Source organism: Anabrus simplex, chromosome 8, assembly GCF_040414725.1.
Source record: "Anabrus simplex isolate iqAnaSimp1 chromosome 8, ASM4041472v1, whole genome shotgun sequence".
Taxonomy (NCBI): Eukaryota; Metazoa; Arthropoda; class Insecta; order Orthoptera; family Tettigoniidae; genus Anabrus; species Anabrus simplex.
Window position 1 is genome coordinate 150,363,192 of NC_090272.1, and position 18,623 is coordinate 150,381,814.

Below are 18,623 nucleotides of genomic sequence, written 5' to 3' on the forward strand. Positions count from 1 at the left end.
AAAACTTGATGCGAAGAGATGGCTGTAGGAGAAACCTGAATCTGAAAGCTCGATGACGCATAGGAAAGCAGTTCATAGAATGAAGAACTGATGACAGTAGGGAGCATCGAATGCTGCTGCTGCTGCTGCTGCTGCTGCTGCTGCTGCTGCTGTCTATCAGTACACACAGGAGTAATGGGAACGGTGACTTTAATGTGCCGTGAATCGGATCACTGTATCGATTTAGTAACGTGAACGGAATAAAATAAATCGAGTAGCCCCTGTGTATAAAGGAAAGGGTGATAGACATAAAGCTGAAAATTACAGGCCAGTAAGTTTGACATGCGCTGCATGTAAGCTTTTGGGAAAGCATTCTTTCTGATTATATTAGACATGTTTGCGAAATTAATAACTAGTTCGATAGAAGGCAGTTCGGGTTTAGGAAAGGTTATTCCACTGAAGCTCAACTTGTAGGATTCCAGCAAGATATAGCAGATATCTTGGATTCAGGAGGTCAAATGGACTGTATCGCGATTTCTCGATTGACCTGCCTAAAACATTTGATAGGGTGGTTCATGGGAGACTACTGGTGAAAATGAGTGCAGTTGGATTAGACAAAAGGGTGACTGAATGGGTTGCTATATTCCTAAAAAATAGATCTCAGAAAATTAGAGTACGCGAAGCCTTTTCTGACCCTGTAATAATTAAGAGGGAAATTCCTCAAGGCAGTATTATTGGACCTTTGTTTTCTTATATATGTGTATATGTATATAAATGATATGAGTAGAGAAGTGGAATCAGAGATAAGGCTTTCTGCAGATGATGTTATTCTGTATAGAGTAATAATAAGTTACAAGATTGTGAGCAACTGCAAAATGACCTCGATAATGTTGTGCGATGGACAGCAGGCAATGGTATGATGATAAACGGGGTTAAAAGTCAGGTTATGAGTTTCACAAATAGGAAAAGTCCTCTCAGTTTTAATTACTTCGTTGATGGGGTGAAAGTTCCTTATGGAGATCACTGTAAGTACCTAGGTGTTAATACAAGGAAAGATCTTCATTGGGGTATTCACATAAATGGGATTGTAAATAAAGGGTACAGATCTCTGCACATGGTTATGAGGGTGTTTAGGGGTTGTAGTAAGGATGTAAAGGAGGTGGCATATAAGTCTCTGGTAAGACCCCAATCAGAGTATGGTTCCAGTGTATGGAACCCTCACCAGGATTACTTGATTCAAGAATAGGGAAAAATCCAAAGAAAAGCAGCTCGATTTGTTCTGGGTGATTTCCGACAAAAGAGTAGCGTTACAAAAGTGTTGCAAAGTTTGGGCTGGGAAGAACTGGAAGAAAGAAGACAAGCTGCTCGACTAAGTGGTATGTTCCGAACTGTCAGCGGAGAGATGGCGTGGAATAACATTAGTAGACGAATAATGTTTGAGTGGTGTCCTTAAAAGTAGGAAAGATCACAATATGAAGATAAAGTTGGATTTTAAGAGAACAAATTGGGGCAATTATTTATTTATTGGAAGGGGAGGTAGGGATTGGAATAATTTACCAACGGAGATGTTCAATACATTTCCAATTTCTTTGAAATCATTTAAGAAAAGGCTAGGAAAATAACGGATAGAGAATCTGCCACCTGTGCGACTGCCCTAAATGAAGAGCAGGATTGATTGATTGATTGATTGATTGATTGATTGATTGATTGATTGATTGATTCAGTGAAATGAATCGAATATCCCATCACTAGTGTTCATAGGAAGGGGAGAGAATGCGAGTTGTTTTCGACAGTCAAATCTATCATAGTTCATTGAAGTGAATAAGGTAGACGCAAACTGTAATTGCGAGAATTGTCAGACGTAAACACAGAAAGAAACTGAAAGGTAAAATTCATATTAAGCTGGTGCTGTAGCTGCTATAATGTCGTCGTGTTGTACGTACGTAAGGTTACTCGAATCAGCAAAACAAAGTATCCCTGGAATAACATTTCACTGGCAAGATTTTAAATATGGCATGTAAGAATTTTTAGGTTACTTTTGTGTTGTTTACTGTCAATTTTGCTCAGGTTTCCTGCTAATGTAGAACGAAGAGCAGAGTGGAATAGGGCAATTAGAAGAGAAAATTGGATACCTACTTCTTACAATAGAATATGTTCAGTTACTTGATCGGTTCCACGAAGAAAGATATTTTGAAGGAGACTGCAGTTCCTACTACTTTTTATGCATTTCCTTCGTACCTACTGAATGTGAGACATAACAGTGAAATTTATCCTAACGTAAAATTAATATACACTGACTTAGCAAATGTTATGGGATAGTCACCTAATAGCGTGTGGGGCCTCCTCCTGGCCCTGCGAACTGCAGTGAGACGCCGTGGAAGTGAGTCGACGAAGCCCTGGTAGTCATCTGGACGCAGCTGACACCAAATCGTTTGCAGAGCGGCCGCCAATGCTGGTCTCTTCGTGGGTGCAGGATTCATGGCACGGAGCCTACGTTCCAGGACATCCCAGATATGCTCGATAGGATTCATATCGGGGCTCCTGGGTGGCCACGGCAATCATTGGAGCTCCGGTGCATGTTCCTGGAACCATTCTCAGGCGACGCGGGAGCGATGTGGCGGCGCGTTATCATCTTGAAACACCGCAGAACCGTCTGGGCGCTGGAAGGCCAAAAATGAGTGGAGATGGTCTCCAAGCAGCTCAGCATACCGCGTACCATTCAAAGTCTCTTCCAACAACTAAGGGGCCCATTCCATACCAGGAAAATGCACCCCAGACCATAACAGAGACACCAGCGCCCTGGACCACACCTTCGAGGCAGGCGGGATCCATCGCTTCATGTGGTCTGCACCATACACGGTGCCTCCCATCGGCACGGTGCACTTGAAATCGTGATTCGTCCGACCATATCATGTTACGCCATTGTTCCAGTGTCCATCCCTGGTGACTGGCGACAAATGCGCGTCGTAGTGCCCGATGACGTTGGGTTAACAGTGGCACCCGTGTGCGGCGCCGGCTCCCATACCCCATAGAACCCATGTTGCTACAGATTGTCCACTGGGAGACGTGTCTAGCACGGCCTGTGTTGAATTGAGCCGTGATTTGTTGTACGGTTGCCCATCTGTCACTATTGGCACAGGGGGCGTGTGGTGCGCAGACAACACACCTGTGCATCAGTGCTCCGCTATCCCATGACATTTGCTCAGTCAGTGTATTATAATAGTACGACACTATTTCTTTATTTCGTTCTTTCTTTCTTAATCCGTGTACCCTCCAGGGTTAGGTTTTCCCTCGGACTCAGTGAGGGATCCCACCTCTGCCGCCTCAAGGCAGTGTCCTGGAGCGTGAGACTTTGGGTCGGTGATAAACAACAGGGGAGGAGGACCAGTACCTCGCCCAGGCGGCCTCACCTGCTATGCTGAGCAGTGGCCTTGTGGGGTATGTGAAGATTAGAAGGGATAGACAAGGAGAGGAAGGAAGCGGCCGTGGCCATATAAGTCAGGTACCATCCCGGCATTTGCCTGGAGAAGTCAAACTACGGAAAACCACTTCGAGGTTGGCTGAGGAGGGAATTGAACGCGGGCCTCCGGGGATGGCAGCCAATCGCACTAACCACTACACCTCAGAGGCGGACACTATTTAATTAAGTCCTTATTATCACAAGTAAATTTAGAAAACAAATGTCCATGCTCCTCCAAAGGAAAGACCGTAGCCAGTTGCTGCCACTGGAGAAGAGTCCTCGGTTACTTCACCAACCAAAAGTGAATATAAAAGAAGCTTGGTGGTAGCAGAAGAAACGGAAGCACAACAGTTGAAGAATAAAGTCTTGGGACAAACTGGCAGCAGAATCAAGAAGAAGGTAGGAGAACTGAAAACTACAATTGAAGAACAGAGAAAAAAATCATCTTAGGAATGATTCAACTCAGAGTATTCTTGCTAAGGCTGCTGCTGCCAATGAAGAGTTTCTAAATAGACAGTTGACTAAAGCTCAGAAAGAAAGTTTGCGTGGTAAATTATTCAAAAGAACTGAGAACTTTTGCCCTAACATTGCACATTTACTCGCCATAGCTTACAGTTTTGTAAAAGCAGTTTTTTGCCGGGCTGAGCAGCTCGGAAGGTAGAGCGCTAAACTAAGTTTCCGACCCATGTGTGTTTTCTTCGTAACTCTAATGATTTTCCACAAAATTGCTCTTCTCTTGCGTGCTTGGGAAGCATCTCAAGTATGTGGTCAAGTGCACTCGGACGTCCAGCATGGAGGCGGAAAAACTGTGCATGGATCAATGTTGTAAATCCTCCAAGATCTTTTGAAAATCAACCACACAGTAAAGAACAGAGTTCAATAATGATCAATAATACATTTTACAATAAATATTTTCAATCGGTAGTATCACTTTATGGTGTTTTATTTTTATTTTTTATTTTAAGAAACCTCATGTGCTACTTTGACAGATTCAACTGGCTTACGTGCAGTAAAGGAGGCGAGGCGAAACAGAAGGATCGCCCTTACTACTTACGATGACAGTCAGGAAAGGTAATCCGATACCGGAAGGTCATTTCCTCCAATTTCTTTCAGTCTGGTCAATGGACTGTCGTATGTATTTCGCTTCCACCAGATATGCTCAAACTGGAAAGCTTCACATACCGGTACTGTTCACATGGAGCGCTGAAGCACTGCCATTGTCTCACATCAACCTCGAAAGAATTCCTCACGTGCTAATACTGTACAGTATTTTCTTTCCCTCTAAAGAATGTGTGCAAATATCACGTCATTAATTTCATGCCATTAACTCCTCTAGTGAGGATGACACCAGGAAGAGGATCCGGTCTCAGTAACTCGCTACGAAGATTAATCTCATTTCATACCGTAGAAAAACGGGACGAAGGTTGGCTATACATTTCATCGAAGCAATAAGAAAAAGTTACGAAACAATCTCCAGAAGTCGACAAATGTAAGTTTTCGCCATTGTGTAGACTCAATGTAGCCAAGTCAGCGGACTTTGTTCCAATTGTAGTGGATTTTAATTAATGTTTTTCGAGAAAGAAATGCGAATTTTATATTTCTCTTGTTTGGATAGGATACTGTAAGTATTCTACTCACAAGAAAAATTTCGTTAAACAAAAAAGCATTAATTTAGCAGAATTCATTCGCATTTAGCAACTATCCAAGAATTTGTATCGGCAACACTGGTAAGAATTACATCGTTTTTGTGTTTTTTTCCTGCAGGTTCTGCATCCATTACAATAGTTGGCCGAAAAGTTGAGATACTTAAAGTGAGAGTTTTCGCTGATTTCATTGTGAAGTGAAGGATGATGATTTCTTTTGCTGAGGAGACATCAAATCTTTCTGCACAGTGGCAATACGGGAGTGACGAAAGTAACATCAGGCAGTGGAGAAGGTAGAGAGAACAATTATTTGCGTGTTCCAGCTAGAGAAAGCCCTTGGCGGGCTAACGTGTTCGCTACCATGCAGTGGAAGTGATGTAAAATGATTATGTGAAGAAGTAGCATCAGAAATGCCTACTAGTGAATGCCGAAATTATTCTAATTAAGGCTCACGAAATTGCTCGAGAGCAAAAGAAAAACAAGTCACCACTGGATTCAACTTTTCATGTAGCACTGGGGATTTTCATTTCGTCTGTTCCACAAAAGTTACCAGAAAGGTATGAAGAGAAATTGGTAAAATTACAATCCTTCATAATAAGTCGGCACATTGAAAATAACTATCTTCTTTGTCAGATGGGAAATGCTGACCAAACTCCCGTGTATTTCGATATCCCTACAAAGTATACAGTACAAGAAAAGGGGATGACGTACGAGGAAATCCTATCAACCGAGAGTGAAACGTAACTCACGTCAGTTATGCCTTTAGGTACCGCCATTGGACATAAAGAACCTCCTTTCATTATGTATGAACACAGGACATTTCCAAGGTCGGGAACATTTCATTGTATGCGCCAATGAAAGAGTGGTTTACCAAAGACATAGTGATGGAATGAGTTTGATTAGTGTAACGTCACCCTAGTGCTGTCCTGATCTTGGATACTTACCCAGACTACACATTTTATTTTTATTTTTTTTACAATTTGCTGTACGGCACACCGACACAGATAGGTCTTACGGCGACGATGGAATAGGAAAGGGCTAGGAGTGGGAAAGAAGCGCCCGTGGCCTTAATTAATGTACATCTCAACATTTGCCTGGTGTGAAAATGGGAAACTATGGTAAAACCATCTTCAGGGCTGAAGACAGTAGAGTTCGAACTCGCTATCCCCAGGATGCAAGCTCACAGCTGCGCGCCCCTGACCGCTTGGCCAACTCGCCCAGACCAGACCATACAACAGGGGCGGTAAAGAGAGAGCTAAAGGAGAGTAAAATAGACTTGGCTGTCATTCCAGGAGGGGTGACTTCAATTCTTCAACCTCTTGATATGTGTATCAACAAGTCATTCAAGAAATGTACACAGGCAGGATGTGTGAAGCGGGCTAGTCTGTCGCAGGTGTGGACGTGGATGGACAATGCATGGAAGAGTATCTCGAAAGAAATAGTCGGTAGTGCGTTTACGTATTCTATCTCGAATGCGCTTGAAGACACACATGAAGAAGAAAAAGAACAACTCCTTACGCTTTGGATGCTTCGTTAATAAAATGCATTTTTTTATTGTCGTTTTTGATTTCCCAGGGGTCGGATTAGGAAGTACAGGCTTATACTCAAATACAACCAAAAGCCTAGTAAGGGCCTTTACGAGGATCTCCTTTTCAAGAGATCCCCGTTGATCCATCATGTATATTATTGATGTTAAATTTTGATACCGGTACGTTACATTTTTAAATAAAAAAGACTTGCGAAAACAATGTGTTACGAATAAGAAATGCCGACTATTGATATGCCTGCTCATGTGCTCATAGATGAAACGTGGAAGATGAGATGGACTGAAACAGGACAATCAATAGAACAATAAACTCAGTCTACCATATGCCAAAAGTAATCGTATAAAGTAAGCTGGGAAAAAAACATTGACGAGCTGATGAAGATTCAATGGGCAGTAAGTGAAAGACGAGAGAAACTTTGGCAGTGAAATTCAAGATTGCCGTACATACGCGAAAAATCTCCATAATCGAAAAACACCATTTTAGGAAAATAGTTTTTAAAGTTTTGTTGAATATTTCACTTGAAGTCCACAAATAAATTACTTATTATTAAAGAACTCGTCGCGTCGTTTCCTTCCTTAGTACAGTCCAGCAGCATTTCAGAATACACTGACTGACAGAGCAAATGCAACACCAAGAAGGAGTGGTTCGAAAGGGATGAAAGTTGGGGAAAAAACAGAGACGGCACGGACGAATAATTGATGTTTATTTCAAACCGATATGCAGGTTACACAATGCGCACGGCATCGACTCAGTAGGATGTAGGACCACCGCGAGCGGCGATGCACGCAGAAACACGTCGAGGTACAGAGTCAATAAGAGTGCGGATGGTGTCCTGAGGGATGGTTCTCCATTCTCTGTCAACCATTTGCCACAGTTGGTCGTCCGTACGAGGCTGGGGCAGAGTTTGCAAACGGCGTCCAATGAGATCCCACACGTGTTCGATTGGTGAGAGATCCGGAGAGTACGCTGGCCACGGAAGCATCTGTACACCTCGTAGAGCCTGTTGGGAGATGAGAGCAGTGTGTGGGCGGGCATTATCCTGCTGAAACAGAGCATTGGGCAGCCCCTGAAGGTACGGGAGTGCCACCGGCCGCAGCACATGCTGCACGCAGCGGTGGGCATTTAACGTGCCTTGAATACGCACTAGAGGTGACGTGGAATTATACGCAATAGCGCCCCAAACCATGATGCCGCGTTGTCTAGCGGTAGGGCGCTCCAGTTACTGCCGGGTTTGACCTTTCTCCACGCCGACGCCACACTCGTCTGCGGTGACTATCACTGACAGAACAGAAGCGTGACTCATCGGAGAACACGACGTTCCGCCATTCCCTCATCCAAGTCGCTCTAGCCCGGCACCATGCCAGGCGTGCACGTCTATGCTGTGGAGTCAATGGTAGTCTTCTGAGCGGACGCCGGGAGTGCAGGCCTCCTTCAACCAATCGACGGGAAATTGTTCTGGTCGATACTGGAACAGCCAGGGTGTCTTGCACATGCTGAAGAATGGCGGTTGACGTGGCGTGCGGGGCTGCCACCGCTTGGCGGCGGATGCGCCGATCCTCGCGTGCTGACGTCACTCGGGCTGCGCCTGGACCTCTCGCACGTGCCACATGTCCCTGCGCCAACCATCTTCGCCACAGGCGCTGCACCGTGGACACATCCCTATGGGTATCGGCTGCGATTTGACGAAGCGACCAACCTGCCCTTCTCAGCCCGATCACCATACACCTCGTAAAGTCGTCTGTCTGCTGGAAATGCCTCCGTTGACGGCGGCCTGGCATTCTTAGCTATACACGTGTCCTGTGGCACACGACAACACGTTCTACAATGACTGTCGGCTGAGAAATCACGGTACGAAGTGGGCCATTCGCCAACGCCGTGTCCCATTTATCGTTCGCTACGTGCGCAGCACAGCGGCGCATTTCACATCATGAGCATACCTCAGTGACGTCAGTCTACCCTGCAATTGGCATAAAGTTCTGACCACTCCTTCTTGGTGTTGCATTTGCTCTGTCAGTCAGTGTATACTGGTGACTGGTCTGCATTACCCATCTGCGAGAGCAAATGCGAATTCCTCTGGCGCAAACTAATGTGATGACAGATCTGAAAATTAACAATCTTTTCCTCATAATTGGCTGAGAAGCTTTGCGCAATGCTAGTTTTCCTTCGGAAACTGAAATTATTTCGTTCAGAAATGCGCATGATCCATTCGCGGCTAGCCTCTTCAAATTTTGGAAATTCCGCTTTTTTGTCCGCGGAATGCCCAGTGGTTACTATTTGTCTGTTCAAGACAAGGTTTGTTTTCCTCCAATCACGTATGCAACTCTAATCCATATCATACTTTCTTCCAGCAGAGCGATTACCAATTTTCTCTGCCTCTTCAATTATATGGAGCTTTTGTTTAGCTGTGAACGGCCTATAGACTAAAGGGAACTCATACCAGCAACAGTAAATACATTAATGTTAATATTTCATTGTTTTTTTACTTTCGTTTTATATTTCCACTGGACTGAGCTGGGACCAAACCCGCCAACTTCGACTCGGAAGACTCGCGCTCAACCGTCTGAGCCACTCAGCCCAGGAAGAAGCACTCAAGGAAGGTTCTTTGTCTTAGGACAAGCAAAATAATAACAGTGGTGGTAATTATTGTTTTAAGAGGAAGTGCAGAGGAAAAAAATGGAAGGGATCCGACACTTCGAAAAATAAATGGAAGTATCGATCACAGAAAGAGAAGGGCTACGAAGGACGTGAAAATGACAGACTCCCTAGGCCTTGAATGCTGCAATACCACTGAGGCCAGAAAAGAAAACGCTGACCAAAGGAGGTCGGATAGGACAGATGAAAATGAGGAGCCTGGCACCAAGTAAGTGGAAGGAATGCCGGGGCCCTGTGATGGCCAGCCCACACTCCCAAGTTAAGAGGCCATGAAGCCCCTTTTAGTCACCTCTTACAACAGGCCTTATCATAGATAATAAACGGCATAAAGAATACCTGCACAGAATGGATGAATTTCCATGTTAAACCAAATAATATCGTTAAAAGCCTTAAAAAAGTACCAGAAATAGCACTAAAAAACTAAGCAATTATTATCACTTCGCTATCAGTCCACAATTCCCCCAAAAGAAATTCAAGGCTGCATGATACTCGAGTAAAGATAAGGGCTGTACATAAAGTGGTCCAGACACTCGCAGGAGATCGGGCATGCGGAAATAGGATATGGGAGCGGTCAGGTGACTCTTTTGTCGATGTGTAGTGTGTATTTGACGGTCATCCAGTTCGGAAAGTTGTTGCTGTGTAGCGTTGAAGTGTGTCGATTTCACCGCTCTAAAACATGTTTTAAAAAGATGATCAGCGTTCGTGGATTAAAATTGAAGTTGCCCGTGACAAAAATGCGTCAGAATATTATCAATGACTACGTGAAGCTTGGGGCGAGAATGCATTACCGTATACGACTTCTGCACGATGGGTCAAGGCATTCCGTGCGGGTCGAAATGAGACTGCGGATTAAAACCGCACAGGTCGGCCGTTCATTCCTCAAGATCAGATTGACATCGTGAGTGGTCTCGCTTCCGTAGTATGGACTGACCGGGAATTATCCGTAGAGATTGATAATAATGTTATTTGCTTTACGTCCCACTAACTACTTTTACGGTTTTCAGAGACGCCGAGGTGCCGGAATTTAGTCCCGCAGGAGTTCTTTTACGTGCCAGTAAATCTACCGACACGAGGCTGACGTGTATAAGTACGTTTAAATACCACAGGGCTGAGCCAGGATCAAACCTGCCAAGTTGAAGTCCCTCAACCGTCTGAGCCGCTCAGCCCGGCGTAGAGGTTGGTCTGTCATCAAACGGTGTGGCACATACTGACAAAATGCCTTAACATGAGGAAAATTGGATACAGTTGGGTTCCACATCAACTCACCAACGTAGAGAAATGGCACCGGCATGCAGAGACGCATTTCTGCAGCGTCAAGTCGTCATTGATGAGACGTGGGCCTACGAGCCTCTTTTACAGCGTCAATCAAATGAATGGCGTCACCCAGGTTCACCACGTCCACAGAAATTTCAACAGGAACCCAGTCGGGTGAAGCTTATGCTGATTGTGGCATATGATTACGATGATGTTATTCTTACGCATGCTGTGCCTGAGGGACAAACCATCAACAGTGACTACTATTGCTGATTTTTGGAGCGACATCTACGACAATGCATGTTGAAGTTGAAGGAACCCCGAGGCCACCGATTTCCTGACGTGGCATCTTTACTCCGTGCACTAGAGCGTTCCGTTGCTGTCATCAACAGAGAATGCCTTGCCAACAGTCCCCAAACGGTTTCCCGACATTTGGCAAAACGTAAAAGAATTTGCGGGTGATTACAATGAAGGAATGTAATGCAATTGTACTTATCAGTTCATTAAATATTGCGTTCTATCAATATTGCCACTACTTTATTTTCAGCCCTCATACAGTAAGTTGACAGAAGGTGGAAATGTAGCATAATGTTCTGTTTGTCTACACTCTCCTAAAGTCAAATGATGTCACTACAATAATGGATTTCAAGAGGGAAGGGGCAATTTAAAACTAGATGTTGAGGATGCTTGTAGCAACATGTATTAACCATTAAAATAAATACAATATATACACAACTATAAGGAATAGCATGAATATTTAACAAATTAATACATACCATAAATACATATTCTACAAAATAAATGCTATGTTATGAAGAAGCCAAGCATGCGTATGAAAATGCTATAGCCAAATTCTGTATCACAGATTTCTTTATTAACAATGAAGTTCCAAACTAAATACCCATATTACCTGCTATAAAAGTAATAGTAGTACAATACAGAGTAAAAGGTAACTGGTTCAGAAATAAAGCAATCCTCTAACAGAAGTACACTCAATGGTTTCTACTTCTGTGACCAATGTTTGTGACAGTAAAAGAAAATGTTAAACCTCTTCATAAATTAAGAGGTGTATGTTATTTACTCCATGTTATGGGTATACTATACCAAGAGTCCTTCATTCATAATGCATGAGCAATGATTTACAGTTAATAATAATGGCAGTGATGATCACCCTCCAGAAACTTTGCCTGTCTGAGAATGGTACAGCCATCTAGTGCACAACAAATATTCAAATGGGGGGTTTAATTCCCTGATAGACTGATGATTTTAACTGCAAATGATTAATTCCCATGGCTTAGGGACTGGATGTTCGTGTTCTCCTTAATACACTTCTCTTCATGTACATACCACACATCACACTACCAACTATCACAGAAAGTACAGTAATGAATACTTCCCTTCACACAGAGTTGGCACCAGGTAGGGTATTAACCTGTAAAACTGGGCCATAGCTGCATTAAATGCCAACCCCAATAAACTGGGGGCCTACATAAATATTGTGTGCACAAAGCAATATATTACAGTGCTGGCTGACAAGTCTAGGTTCACTTTTAATCAGTGACTGGCAAGCCAGACTTTCATACAATTTATTGCCAGTGCACTTTACTGCTTTCTTTATTTAAAAATGTTTAGAACAAAGTGTTCTGTTAAAGTTGATCATGTACATATTTTTTCAAATGTTACAATCTTCCAATAAAAACAAAACCCAATTAATTTTATCCTCAAGTACCTAGTACCCTAAACGCAAGACTAAATATGAGGTTTTACTGAAGGGAGACTTGATAGCTCTGTGGTTTAGCTGTTAGTTTTTTGTTGTGGTAGTCAAGGTTTCAATCCCACTGACAGCAAGGAATATCACTAGAAAAATAATCGAACATAAATGATTATGATGCCATTTTGGGATAGTTATAAGTGAAGGACCCTAGTAAAATATATGCTTTAAAACAAATTCTAAACAAAAGAAAATTATATAATGTAATCTGGTGTGTTTATCTGGATTACATTTAATATTTAAATAACAATCTCTGAATTGAAAGGAGTGATTCCTTTTTAACAAGAAGGAAGTAAATGTTGTCAACAATAATTTTATAGATAATGAACAAGCATGTATGAAAGTAATGACATTTCTTTTAAGAATATCTTTTACTTTTAATAAAAGTTTTAGTTTGTCATATGCACATCATTGGTGACTTTCTTTTAAGTAGTCAGTAACACAGATCAAATCAAATGCTTGTTTTCTATCATTAACTTTTAAGTAAGGAAATCTAAACCTTTTTATAAACAGTAAGTTCAAGAAAGGTATTTTGCATAAAGATTTGATGAAATTAGATCATAATTATAAATTTTATATTAATCTGAGGTATAATATGCATTTTACATATTTTTCATGAAGAACAGCCCTGTGAAATACAGAATATCTTGATCAAAAGGTCTTTAAAATCCATAAGGCAAATTAATATGTACAGAACAAATACAGTATGATAAAGTTATACCACTGAAGTTACAGTTTTCTAACAGAGTAAAGCATTCCATTTACAGCTAAATTCAAAGAAATCCTCTCGAGCTAGTGTGCTTATATTGCTTCATAAGCTCTATCAGGCACTGCTAACATTTTATTTGACCATGCCATATAATATTTACCTTGCACTAACAAACAACATATTGTCAGTATTACTACCATTCCATCTACCTATAACCACACATTTAATAGCACACTAACAGCATAGAATTCATTGAATGTTATCAATTAAAATTTAACATTATTTTTTCTGCAAGTGTACATGTAACATAAAATTATGCTAAATCTGACAGAAAAGTACAAAGCTCACAACCAAAGAAAACATAAAAGGGTAAAAACAGATGGATGAATTTCACAAACACATCATGTGTAGGAAACTGAAGATATACTGAGAGTTAATATTCTACTGTGACTCATAGTAAGTAGAAATGTTTAAAATAACATACAGTGGAGGCAAAGTTATCAGAGTTGAAAGCAAAATCCACAGAAGACAAGGGAGGTTTTTCTGAAATAGGAATGAAACTCTGAACCCTATCTAATAAGTGTAGAAATTCCACAAATAACAATCATTCAATCAATCCCTGTCTCAAACATGCTGAAGTAAGTAGTTATGCAATTTGATTATTGGAATCCAGCATGTTGGACTGTGTAATGAATAAATCACATAAGCATTGCATGCAGTGCTATAACAAGGTTTAACAATCTTTACATGGAAACTCTAGTGGTACTTTTGGGTAACATCAACACAGAAAATATTCTGTCAGCTGCTGAGGTGTCGACAAGGACATTCATTTTGATGAAACTGCTTTTGCAGAGTAATAGCTCAGCGCAGAAGTAGATGCCGAGGGTTCAATTTCGACATCTGCTTCAAAAGCCAATGAGCCCAGAGAATCACGATCACTGTAGCAACATTAGTACTTATTTGCACGCATGATGAAATGAAGAGGTTGAGACAGGCTTAAATATTGCATGTTGCTAGCTCTAAATAACAGATAGTCAAAATTACTTTGCAGAAATAAATTTCACTTCAAGAATTAGAAATTCCACTATTGTGTTTTTGATTTCCTAAATCAAACAGCTAACACATCTAATACAGACTTAAGAAATGTGAAGAAAAGAAATTTGCTTCCCTCAGATATCTGGATATAATTTTTATATCTTTCAATTAATGTTATGATACTTTTCTTAAGATGTGACAAAGTACATAAATGGAAAATGAATGATGCAGACAGAGAAATTTTCTCTGATGCTGAAGAAATATACATATTTTGATAGTGTAGCATTATGATTGCATTACTAGCATTTTCAATCTGCATATTGGCATTTGTTGGCAATTATAAACCAGTTTCTATCTCCTGGTAAATAACATCTCTTGTGACTGACTTTGGTTTAGTGATTTGAACAGGTTGTGAAAAGTGATGAAAAACAAGCAAGAAATAATTGGTATGACAACACACCAAATTCTGTTATCTCTCATAGAAGCTGATAAGTATTTTATGAATTAGTTATGAATAAATCACACTTCACTTAACTTTCTCCAAAACTACAATATAAAAGCAGAATTGGTGGTGTCCATTAAAAAAAACTTCTAAGACTTCCTTCCTCAACCTCTTAAGCACTTACAAACTCGTGATCAATACATCTACCAATAACACAACAGAAAAAAACCTGCTGAAGGGTTATGAACATTCCCATTCCTCTACATCTCCAGTCTTTTACACGACACTTCAACCTGGTCCACAATCTCAAAGCTCATTTACGTCGTTCAGAAATAGCCAATGGAAGTGACGATGCTCTCCACAGGACCGTTAAATGATTTAATATGTACCTTCTGAGACTGTTTACCATTTCCTAAAATAAATTTCAGAAAATCTCCATCCTCAGTGTGCATTCTGTTAGGTATAAGTCCATGACTTTCATCCATCTGTCTTCATTTTGCTTTAAATTTTAAGTAAATCACACACACCTTTATAAAAAAAAAGCAATTAAAAACAATAACTGCATTTAATGCCGAGATGAAATGATGATATATACATTTGAGCAAATTTTTTACTTCATAAAATACAAAAAGATTTTTATCAATTATGTGACCATTACTCTCCAATTTCCGAAGACAGTCCCTGAATTAGGCCGCATTTCTAGACAAACATACTGACTCCAACACAGTTCAGTACCTGATTTTTCTATATGTTACCTGTTCAAAAATTGACACTTATTCATATTTTCATTCTGTTGTAGAAACACAATTGGGCATAAGAAAAAAATTGCTATCTCTGCCCCATTTCTCAGTGTGACAAAGCTTTAAAGTGAACTGACATGTGAACAAGCTGTGAAATTTAATATCAAAACCATGCTCATTTGTTTTAACAGTTATTTTAAGAAAGATCTCAGTGCATTAGTCATTAAAATATACTGGCTCTTAAGAATCATGTGTATTTTGCTACCAAGTGATTGGGTGAACAGTTTTACACATTGTCACAAATTGAGTTTAATACTGTAAAATGTATTTTGTTAACAAATTTACAGCAAGTTGTGGAAGGAGCAGGGAGAAATCAAAATGAAGCCAAGTACACATCTAAATGTATATCTCAAAATGGCTATTCATTTACACTGTTTAATATCACTGAAAAGTAAATGGCAGGGGTGGTTTTAAAGCGAAGTTCAGCTAGGCAACCAACCCTTTAAAGTTAACTAAAGGGAGAAATTCTACTTACTGTGCAAGAACTGCCTATATTCAATTACAAAACTACAATGATTTCTCGACTCAAGGATCTTCTTAAAAGTTTGTCCTCAAAAATATTTAAGAGAAAATGGTCACTTAGTTTACCAAAGTAGAATTACTGTTCAGTCATGAAACCTTGCCAAAAAAAAAAGCTTAACAGCATTATTATAATGAAAAAAATTTGCTGTGTATACCTTCTACATAAGTTAAACATCCTAAAGTTCAGCCTTACTTCACAGAACTTTTTATATAAAAATGACTATATTTTCATACAGTCTTATTTAAAACACTTCTTAGAAATATTTGCACACTTATGCAAAATTATTTAAAATATCTGTGAAGTAACAGAACAAAATTGCTCTCTGAGCTGAGAGTTGCATAATATATTTCACTTCCCTGCAGGCTATTCTTTGTTGGAAATTAGTTACTAATACAAGCTGACACAAGATTCCAGCAACCTAAAGTATGCTATATGTTATAATGACCAAATTATATAAAATAACATTTCACTGAACAGTAACTCTAATGTTTCATACTACCAGTAATACAATATTGGTGTTCTTTGTCATTGTTTTAAACTTCCTTTAATTTAAATTTGAAAATCTTTAGTAACAAATAATGATATGATTACCTGAGATAACACCACTTTAGGGATGGTTCAGTTTGAATGTAGAATTCCTTCACTCCATCACAGTCGATGCACCAGGCCAAGAAATTTAGCACTGCATCAGTAAGAGATTAGTTCTTTCATTGCAGAGGTAAATGGATCAAGAATTTCTCTTCCTAACTATAACCATATGAATGTCAGAATACTTTTACCATGACTTTCTTTTTAATCGTATATCTAGAAGTAGTCTTTAAATTGGATACAGAACTTTTCAAAACAAAACCACTGTTCTCAAACCATGCTATTTTATGAATTGGATTTATTCAGTTATTTTACTTTGCAAGATTACTCAAAATTCAGAATGTGTACTATGTCAATCCCAAAATTTTATAAATAATACACATTGTGATCATATGAAAAAATTATGCATCTTTTTTTTAATCCAGAAAATTAATAATGAAAATATGAAAATTTAAGTAGTTTTCTTTCATCTCAGGCCTAAGAGTTCAAACTATATCTAACATTGATTGTACCTTTTTAATGATATCATTACTACTAATATCTCTCACTTCACATGGGTTTATTTAATTCAAAGTTGTAGGACGTGGTCATATATGAAATGATGTCAACAAATAAAAGGTATGACTACTGTTTATTATAGTCCAGTAATCTAACATCACTACCAGTATACTTTTAGTAATCAGAACTGAGGGACAATGCCAATAAAAATTTAAAAATATGACACATTAAGTCATGCACTTTTAAAAAATGCAAGTTAAAAATAAAAATGGTCAAGATTATAAAAGCCTCTAGGAAGGTCAATTTGATGAAAACATACTATTTTCTTTTGTCTTACCATGCAACATTGATCAGATAAACTTTATACCAAATTTTCCAAGCAAAATCATTTAGACATGCCAAATCCCATCTACTTATGACAAGCATTCCAAACTAATGCAATATCCATTTCTACACAGCTTATGCTACTCAAAGAAGGATCAGGAATCATGCCAGCAATTTTAGTCATTAGCAATTTGTAAATCTAAAGAAAGATAATATTACACACCGTAAAATGGCAGTACAATTTCAGCAGCTGATCTTTATCATCTTTAGTCACCTATAAAATATGCCATTAGATATTGAACTGTATATCCATTTTTAAAAGAGCTGTGTCATATTCAAAGGCAGAGGAGTAAAATACGTTAGCATACACGAGGGAGGAACTTGCATATACTCTCATAATAGAGAAAATTGTGTACCTTAACCTGAAAGCCCTCAGCCACTGAATGAAAGGCTATTATTAGCACACTAAGATTCGAGGAAAATGAACAGCAGCCTTGATTAGCATGCGAGGAGAGGGTCATTTTATATGAAACATGAACTTAAAGATCTCAGAAAGAAGTATGGAATTTAAAAAATTGGCTATTGTTGGGCTTATGATCGGCGCTAGAGGGACAATACCTAAGAACAAAAAACAAAACAAAAAACCGGACATCATCACTCAGACCACAGCGAACTCTATGCTGAAAAATAGTTAAACAACATTTGTACTCCCTGTCCTGAAATAACATGTACTGGATTTCCTTTTTTCCAATAAAATCAGAAAGAGAAAGTCCACCTGAATATTAATTACATAAATTAACTTTGCTCCATGAGCATACATGTGCAGTAAACAGTCATAACAGATAAACGTAATTAAATAATAATGTTAGTGGCTTTACGTCCCACTAACTACTTTTATGGTTTTCTGAGACGCAGAGGTGCCAGAATTTAGTCCCGAAGAAGTTCTTTTATGTGCCAGTAAATCTACTGATATGAAACTGACGTATTTGAGCAACTTCAAATACCACCGGACTGAGCCAGGATCGAACCTGAGAAGTTGGGGTCTGAAAGCTAGCACCTCACAGTCTGAGCCACTCAGCCTGCCTAAACATAATTAAATATTGTTCATATGAAGTGAGCAGGAAGCCAATCATTTTGATTCCTTAATAAGGGTGGCTATCAGGTGAATTATCTCTCTCTGGTAACTTTAACAAATATTTAAGATTTCATAAATTTCATCTTTTTAAGTGATCTTTAATATATTATACAAATCCCACTACCCTCTTTACAGCCATTGTCAAACTCAACTAAGGAATCATTAATGCACAGTACTGCAGGGTACTGATGAACAATTTTATTTAAATAGTGACAGTTATACTTTCAGTTCAAATTACATAAATTAACTTTGCTCCATGAGCA